Consider the following 6,913-nt stretch of genomic DNA (forward strand, 5'->3'; position numbering starts at 1 on the left):
ATCTCTCTCAAGTGCTAAAGCAAGCAGGACTGTCTGTGTTACAGCATCCCCTTCTGGTATCTTTCTTATTGCTCATGGCAAACAATGGCAGGTGAACCTCTTCTCCAAGGCTTCATCTGACCTAAGAGGACAGCATCTGTGTGACTCAGAGATTTTTAACAAATATTAAGGAACAGTTAGTAATGACATATACATAGTTTCAAAATTAAATGCAAGCAAATGTGGAGAGATCTCTCAAAAATGATTTTTTTTTTCCCCTTAGTATCTCATTTAGCACAACGGACTGAGTGGATATAATCCAGGATGAAGTCACAGATGATACTGTTTTATTTAAATTGGTTATTTCTAGTCTCTGTGATTACATCTTTCCAGGTCCCTGTACTCTCAGGAGTGTCAGGAAAGTAGGCAATAATTGCATCATTCTTTATATGTGTCTATGGCTCAGGAAGCACTGGAGACTAATGAACCAAATGCTCATATTTCCTTTATTGCAATCTTCTTGCCTTAGGGATTTCAAACTGAGGAAAAGTTTGGAGGGTTTCCCTTGTTGGGCATGGGGTAGGATGGGAAGGGGTGGAAATTCCATTTATTTCAGCACAGGAAGCCATAATAGCAGTTACTTAACAGGTGTGTCTGTAGAAATAGGTTACACTGATTCCATTCAAACCATAACTCATTGTAAATACTCACCATCTCCTAGGTGCCTATTTGAACATTACTGTCTCTGTGCAAAGAGGGAATGCTGCTGCTCTTTTAATCTAGTCACTTGACAGAGATAGACTTCCAAATGCTATTTGTACCCATATTATGGAGATATCACACAAGGGCACTTGTGGATTAACTTATACATTTCAAATAAAATAGAGATCATGGATGTGACAGGTCCACTGAGGCCGGCACAACATGCTGCCATGTGACTTGGGATCATGGAATTTGTTCATTTTGGAGGTTAGTCTGAATGAGAAAAACAATGCTATATCAGGTGATAGACCCCTTTGCATCTTTCATTCATAGGTTTAGTAACTAAGTAGCTACATGTAGAATTTTGTTTGGACCTTTGATGATCTCTTAAAAAGCATGTGTGGGCCAGGCCTGGTGACTCACGCCTGTAATTACAGCACTTTGGAAGCCCGAGGCAGGCAGATCACCTGAGGTCAGGAGTTCAAGACCGGCCTGGTCAACATGGTGAAACCCCATTTCTACTAAAAATACAAAAATTAGCCAAGTGCAGTGGCACATGCCTGTAATCTCAGCTACTTGGGAGGCTGAGGCAGGAGAATCACTTGAACCCAACAGGTGGAGATTATGGTGCTCAGAATCACGCCATTGCACTCCAGGCTGGGCGACAGAGCACGATTCTGTCAAAAAAAAAAAAAAAAAAAATTGTGTAATTTTATGTGAGATGCCCCACAGACACAGATATACCTCTTTGTTTTTTGTTCTTAGAGGCAGATGCAAATTATTAGCAAGAGAGAGTCTTATGAATAACAGAAAAGAATTTCCCACTTTCAGAACTGGCTACAATGCACAGCGTGTTTTGAGAGTGAAAGAATTGGTGGTTTTAGCTTCAACTTCATGGCGGCTGCTAAAACTTTCACATGTGTGATAGAGACAAGGATCCATCCATGCCCCCAACACCTCTTGCCAGCCTGAGTTCTCGGCCCTGTCCTTACTGGCCATCCTCCCTGGTTCATGGCTGCCCCATCTTGCCAATAAAAATATCTCAGTGACGGTGAGATGGAAGTTTTGGTTCTTGGTTCTCTGCATTTTTCCCTGTACCAAGTGTATTTATCATACATGGTAAGAGAACTGGGAGGTCTGAAAAGCTGGTGCTGCCTTGGTAGTTTCAGAAACCGGCTACTGATTTTAATCTGCCTTAACTCTCTCCGAATGTGATACACAAGTGTCTCAGATGCTGCTACTGAGGGCTTTTACCTGTAGTATATTGACAAAAAAATTATATGTAATAGGTTTAATATATAGGCTCAGGGATTCAGAGAAAAACAGAAATAAAAAAATAAAGATTAATTGAACTTTTTCTTAACCTACTAACTTCTACTAACCTTAACTTCTTTACCTTCTGTATGTAAAAAGATCACATCAACATGACATATATCTCTATCTAACTAATATCCATCACTATGATAACTAAAGGCATGTTTCAAAATCAGTTTTAAGGATCCTGACTTAAGCTAAAGGTTCATAAGTGCAGTTCCAGATCTGGTAGTATAAAAAGAAAGAGAACAGTGCTGTTGTTTTCAAAAGCCTGAATGTGACTGTGAGATAAAATTTACATTGTTTCTCCCTGGGGAAGAGAACCATAATATGAACATGGTGTTTAAAGTGGCAGAATATTTATGTATATATATAATAAAAATGATGTGTATTGGACCAACTTAATATTTTTATGAGTCATTAAGCATAGGTATTTTTAGATGCATATTTACTTTCTATATCTTTCTAAAATACCTATTCATTATGCAATATCCCTGCACAAGAATTTCACAGGCCCTATAAGGTCTAGAGAAAAATATTTAAACTCTAAAACCTGGTCTACCACCAATTGCATCAGTTTACTTTTCTGTATGTACTCCCCTTTACTATCCCTACAGTAACATTTTGCTTTGGTCAATGGCCCAAGTATGCTCACCTGATCGTATCATGCTCATTTCCGTCCCTGAGTTCCCATCTAGAACTTCTCTGTCATTTTTTAGGCAATCCAAATCTTATGAGCAACAGACTGTTGAAGGCTTGGAGTCAAACAGACCATGTCTGATCCTGACTACCACGCCCAGCCGTAGGGTCTCAGACAAGTTGTTCACTTGGCCAGAGCTCAATTTTCTCATCTTTAGATGCAAATAATAATGATTAATTATGCTGAATGAGATCACGCATATAAGACATCCTAGTAAAGGATCTGGCATACAGTGCTTAATACATCCTAATTTGCTTTATCTGTATATTCCTTCAGATTTAAAATAAATTCCACCTTAGCTGTGAAGAACACTCCTCTTACCTCTCACCCTCACTTCAGCTGGTGATAATTTTTCCACTTATGTTGTTTTAGAGCACTTCTTGTCAGACACATTCATTTCCCTTCATTTTTTTAATTTGGGATCTTAAATGACAGAAAGCATGTAAAGTGCTTCACACAAGACTTGACATCTAGTAAGTGCTCCATAAATATTTCTGTGGCTGCTGCTGCTATTGCAAAGGCAACAGTCACTCATATCCCTGTGTTGGCAGCTTGTCTGCTGAGGGGTTATGTTTGTTCCTGAAAAAAAGAGACAGTGAAGAGTCAGGATTAAGGATTTACCTTCTGGATTCAAGTTGCCTGGATTAAAATCCCAGGTCTGTAATTTTTTAAAGCCCTGTAACTTTTGACAAGTTACATTACCTCTCTTGACTTAGAATGCCCGTAATGGATATTGTTCTATTCTCATAATAGATATTATGAAAATTATGAGAATTAACAGAATTTAAAAGTAGAACAGAGGATATTAGAGGCTGGGAAGAGGGGTGAATAGGGGGATAGGAAGGGATTTCTTAAAGGATACAAAATTACAACTGGGTAGGAGGAATAAGTTCTAGTGTTCTATACCCCTGGAGGATGATGACAGTTAATATGTTAGATAGCCTCAAATACTAAAGGAAATATATTGAATGTTCCCAACATAAAGAAACGATTGATGTTTGAGGTATGGCTATGCTAATTACCCTAATCTGATCACTACACATTATATGCATTGAAATATTACTATGTATACCATAAACATGTATAGTTTTGTGTCAATTATAATAAAGAAATTGATTTTTCTTTAAAGAGAATTAAAGTGTAGGAAGAAAATACTTGACAAATAAATACTTTATATGCATTGGCTATTGTTGATATTTTTTAGCCTTTTCAGTCCTGATACCTCAAATATTTTGAAAGCTCCTAAGGACAAAGTTGTACACTTGCACTGATCCTATAATTTCATGAGGACAGAACGAAATATCAGATGGCAAAGGGTAGGTCTAGTACAATGCCTGGAGCACTGTGAAAGCTCTAATAATAACTAGTTTCCTTACCCTTACCTTATCCACCACACTTAGGAAATAGTTCTAGAAAATGCTCTTCGAGCATTTTTTGAAGGAAATAAATGAATATTGATTTTTTTCCTGTATGCCAGGGAGTATCATTAAATATAAAACAGTATAAAGCAGTATAATTCAAAAGACTGCCTGTTATTCCACAGAAATCTGGTTTGGTGAAATTATGTCATCTTCGTTCTATTACTAGTATCATTTACTATATCTTGACTGGCTCAAAGCTTCTTGGCTTATTTTGTTCTGGAGCCCTAAGTTGCTATATATTATTTAAATCAGACATTGTCTTAATTTTCTTTTAGTTTCACCTTCATTATCCTCCTTGTTTTCTCTTTTTCTCTTCTCTCCACTGCTGACTTGCATTCACATTTGAATGTCATTGAACTGTCACTAAATGGCAAAATAGCTTTCCTTTACAAAAGGCTAACTAGAATTCTTCTCAGGTGCTTCCATCTGCAAAATTTCCAACATTTCAGCATTTCACAGGTGAGGCTGTGAGATCAATACAGGGGGAAGAAACTGTCACTCTTCATGCCTTTGATCTTGAAGTCATCTCCAGTTTGACATGTGTAATATAAAGACCTGAATACATCTAGAAAGTGATAATGTATAGGATGACTAAAACACGAATTGCTAAGTTGACTCCATAATCTTTTGTGTCAGCAAGATTAAAGAAAACAGTATAGTGTGATCCAATTGGCAAGGGTTAGGTTCAAACCTTGGCCTTTCTACTTACAAACTGTATAATTAGGGTGAAGTAGCTTCTTAGCTTCTATTGATACCTGTGTGAAATGAGGATAGTGATAGTTCCCATGACATAAAGTCATCCTTGAGGTTAAGTAAGATCATCTACATTTCTAATGTCTATAAAACACTTAATATATTAGTTGTGATATATTATAAGTACTATAAAAATGAAAATTCTTATGATTAAATAATGCCAGAAAAGAACTCATTCTAGAGCAGTGGATTTTCATTTAGGTTCTGCCTTAGGTTAAATTTCCTGAAACAAACTGAGATTAAAGTTTGCATCGAGAAAGTTTGTTAGTGAGCCACTTGGGGTCAACACCTATGGGAAAGTAATGGAAGAATGACTGGATATAGTTGGTCTCTGATGTAGTGTCAGTAAAGACTTCAGCTGATATCATGGGGAGCTCTGGAACTGGGATGACCCTTCAGTGAGATCCCCAACTGAGACAAGGGGCTGGGTCTTTCTACCCCTGCATAGGCCTGATTTGAATGTGGTCTGCCTCTAGGGAAGGACCTGATCTTGGTTCTCTGCTGCTGAGGCTAGTAGGAAACAGGTTCAGCTTAAAGCTTTTCTTCTCCAAAACTCTCCACAGTCTTTACTAAAGAGAGATTGGGTTGCGTACCACAGTGTTCACTATGGGTTCCTAACTATAAATTTGTAATAACTGTATGTGACACATTGTTGTATTTTATTACTTCTTCTGGATGGTGTGTTCCCTGTGGGTAAGAGGTATGTCTATCCTGACTACCTAGCACATAGGGGAAAGTCAGTAAATATGTCCTAAATATAATGACATTGTTTATAAAAGCTATCCTTTCAAAAAAAATCATCTTACCTCCAATTAATTAGAAAATATATCCTGAGACATGCAGAAATTACTGACATATTCACACTGTGGTATCAATTTTTCCTTGTCACTTACTAGAACACAAAATGCAGAGAGAAAAACTCTAATGTTCCTTATTTGGATATATGATAGCAAAATGTAAACTATGAACATTCACAAACAATTTATTATCAAATTTGGTAACTTTTAACATTGTTTACTAAATCCTTATCTTTTGAATTAATGGTAACATGGAGAGATGGATGAATAGTAAGTAATGTGATATAGTAAAATGTTCATTATAGAATCCAGGAGGGGCCCTTATAGTGACTAATATATTATTCTTTCATATTCTGCACATTTGAAAATTTTCATAATGGAATTTTGGGGAAAGAAGTTTCCCATTATCATTAAGTTGGCTATGTGTTTATGAAAATACTGAACTGGGATTGTCCTTAAATGAAATAAGTGACAGGGAGCTAACGTGAGCCAAGTATTTTCCATGCAGAGGGCTGTAAGGCACTAAGGACATCTCTGGTTGAACAAACTAATAATCTGAGTTTCTATTTGTTCTGAGTTTCTATGTGTTCCTTTTGAGGTAGTAGGTGAAGAAGCATCTTGTAACAGTGACAGGTATATTATGAAAGGAAATAGCAAAAGAAGATATCTCCTGTTGAGAACAAGAGTCCTAAGACTGAATAAAGATTTGTAAAGAGGCTTAAAGATAATTGGCTCTAGATCACTCATTTTAAAGGTGTAGAAATTGAAATCAGGAAGTTGAAACAACTTGTTCAAAATCATCCAGCTAGTTCGTGTCACAGATAGACTTTATTTCTCCCAGAAAAAAACTTCTTCCTTCTACTTCTCCCTCTACGAACACACAAACAAGTATCATAACACCATAAACTATAATAAATTTTTTTGGGGGGGCAGTAGCAGCCATTTATGGGGTGCCAGGTGGAGTTTCCCTGCCCGAATATGTCAGTCCACTGACTTATCATAATTACTTAAATTACTTGATTTTTTTCTAGGAATACAAAGCCTGACAATATTAGTTGAGTGAGTTAGTGAGTATGCAAATGATTGAATAAATAGTTGGTTATTTATTAAGCCATTATCACTCTGGGAAAAATTGGTTATTAGTTTAACTAATGAGTCACATAGAAATGAAGAAATGGGCCCAGGACAGGCAACTTTTGATAAGGAAGGGGAAAAGAAAGTAAAATTTGGTGAAAGCTGGGAGTGAT

This window comes from Trachypithecus francoisi, unplaced genomic scaffold, assembly GCF_009764315.1.
Source record: "Trachypithecus francoisi isolate TF-2019V2 unplaced genomic scaffold, Tfra_2.0 Lachesis_group0, whole genome shotgun sequence".
Classification (NCBI taxonomy): Eukaryota; Metazoa; Chordata; class Mammalia; order Primates; family Cercopithecidae; genus Trachypithecus; species Trachypithecus francoisi.